We start from the raw sequence: 2,830 nt of genomic DNA on the forward strand, positions 1-2,830 counted from the left end.
ACAAACAAACAAACTTAAAAAGACCAACAAAGATTGAGAAAAGGTAATAAGAAAGAGATAGATTAAAAAGGCAATAACTGCAGCAATATATAATGAATGTCATGAGAAGTGTGATTGAGAATGCAAGGCATGCGGTCTAACAAGCAAAGCATGTGAAGACAGCGTCATTATAAACAAATTCCGCGCTTTTGGTTTCAAAATGAAGTATTCCGTGTTAATTAGTGTCCAGGATCCAACACGAGTATAGTTGAGTTAAAACGAAAAAATCCAAGCAACATGGTCGTAAAACTACAGACTACAGCTGGTTTAGTTAAGACAGTCACTAGCTTCTCATGGAAGAGAAGATTCAAAAACAAAGGACAAATCCAAGCTTACCAAACACATTCCACATGCATCTTGCCAAAATCATAAACCCATACAAAGATATTATACAAGAGGAAACGAGGCGATTGCGTGCCTATTACAGCTAAGCTGCCAATGAAATGCACGTAAAAGAACCAACATAGAGAAAATGATTCATGAAGAAACAACAATCCAATTAAGTATTACTAGTACAAAAGATAGATCTGAATAGAATAGATATAATTTAAACTCCCTCCAACAATAATAAGAGTGCTGAAACATAAACAAAAGTAACAAAAAGATGAAAATGGCAAAGGAAGCTCGTACAATGGCTCTCTAGCAACTAAGGACAACCTCGAAACTGAGCCTCGAGCTTCCTACATTACCACTCCATAAAAATGTAAATGAGATAATAAGTAAACCTAGTAAGAGCTAACACGACATAGAAAGACTACTAAATCAATGACAATATTCATAAACTAAGACTACATACGCGATTCCAATCAAGAACTCGCATTACCCGGATTATACTACTACCTAAAACCCTCCTCATTGAATCATCCTCACTAAACCCTTGAAGCTCAAACTCCTCAAATCCACTACGATTAATGGCACCCGCATTGCAAAACATAAGAATCATTATCATCATCATAAACGAAACGAGCATTGCATTGCATAACCAAGGATTGGATTGGATTCGACGAATGAATCAATCAGATTGATTGTCATTCCTCCTACCAATTCCATCACCATCCCTCTCCTCAAGCAACCTACCCTGCTCATCATCAGCCTGAACCGTCTTCTTCTGAGCGTCTTTCGCCTTCAATGCCTGCAACTTAGAGTGATTGTAGTACCCAACACCCACAAATGCCAACCCATACCCAAACAAATTGATAGGGGTAACAGTATCCTTAATCACAGACCACGAAAACGCAATCAACAACCAATCTTTAACAACCCCAGCAACATTCATAGTCAAAGCAGATGTCTTCCCAACAAGCAAGAACACAGCAAGATTCAAAGCAAAAGCACAAACAGAATTCGTCCCAAATATAAACCAATCTAGATGAAAACTCGACGAATCCCTCAAAATTGGATACTCAACAATCATCCAAGGAATTGATAGAAACACTAAACAACAAGGAGCAACATAATAAAGCGATGTAATCGGATTAAAACTAATACCCTTTGAAGTTAACAAGATCTGAATCATTACCAATCTAGTAGCTTCAAATGCAACTGCCCCCAATTGTAGGGTTACACCCCAAGCATCAAATTTAGCCTCACCATAAGCAGCAATTGCAACCCCAAATGAAATTGACATCATATTCGCCATCGTTTCACCTCGAAAGTTCTCCTTCTTAAACATGACTCCAATTGAATACACAGCAACCGGCATCAAAGCCTTCAACATTTGAATGAATGAAACACTCAAATAGATGTAAGCCGAATTAGAAAGCCACAATGAGAATGCATATAGAGCACCAATTGGAACAACAGACGAGAGGTAAACCTCTCGAGACATCGAAACAGGCTCAACTAATTTCAACACTTTAACAAGAACAAAAGCAAGAGATGAACAAAAAGTCATGTGAATCATGGTAAGAGAAATTGGGAATGGCCAATTATACATCTTTCGATCTAAGATGTATTTGTTGTAAACAATTACAGTGAAACTCAAGAAGATCCAAATTGCAACATAGGTGTAAGATAATACTATCTTCTTAATCACACCATCACTCAAAGATCCGTTTCCACTTGACATGATTGGGAATTTTTCTGGGTTTGATTGGAATTCCCCTGTTTTTTTCTGGGTTTTCTGGGTGAAAAAGATTGAATTTTTGGGAAAAAGAGATGATTTTGAGGAATACCCAGATTATAATTTGGGGATCTGAAGGGAAGAGAATGTGATGTGGGGATGAAATCTGAGGGATGAAGTAGAGGGAGGAGAGAGAGTAAATGGAGGAGAGCGTTACAATGGGGGAGAGAGTTTATTGGGCTTTTTTTGGGCCTTTTTTGAGTGACATTAAAATTAAAAATCATAATAAATAATTTCTAAACTCAGCTTTCTTTTAATTGAATTTTTTTTATTGTATTTTGTCTTTTTTGTTAAATTTGACATTGAGATTTGGAATTTTTTTGTGGAAATAAAAACAAAAATAATGGTGGGTAATTTTTTAATTTAATTTTGGAGGGGATTGACTGAAAGGGTGAGTAACGTGAGAAATGGGCTGCGTTTAATTAGAGAAATAAATTTTATAGGGGTTAGAAATTTTTATTGAACAAAGGAAAGATGTAATGGAGCTTCTTGATTGTAGCTTTAATTCTTTATGGAACACTCAAAGTTGCAACTTTGAGAACCAATGGAGATTGTGTCCATGTCCCTCCCCCAAGCTCCCAACAATAATGGACGTTTATTGTGGTAAAAATAATGGGTAAATTGTAGTAAGAAATTGAAGTTGGTGTTTTAAATAGTCAATAAAAAATA

The 2,830-nt window shown here is 36.3% G+C and overlaps 1 pseudogene; it reads right to left on the reverse strand.

Moving 5' to 3' along the window:
- Window positions 1-563: 563 nt before the first annotated feature.
- On the reverse strand, window positions 564-2,318 carry LOC145611981 (putative sugar phosphate/phosphate translocator At2g25520 pseudogene; annotated as a pseudogene).
- Window positions 2,319-2,830: the final 512 nt, after the last annotated feature.

Source organism: Chenopodium album, chromosome 24 (genome assembly GCF_948465745.1).
Source record: "Chenopodium album chromosome 24, dcCheAlbu1.1, whole genome shotgun sequence".
Taxonomy (NCBI): domain Eukaryota; kingdom Viridiplantae; phylum Streptophyta; class Magnoliopsida; order Caryophyllales; family Amaranthaceae; genus Chenopodium; species Chenopodium album.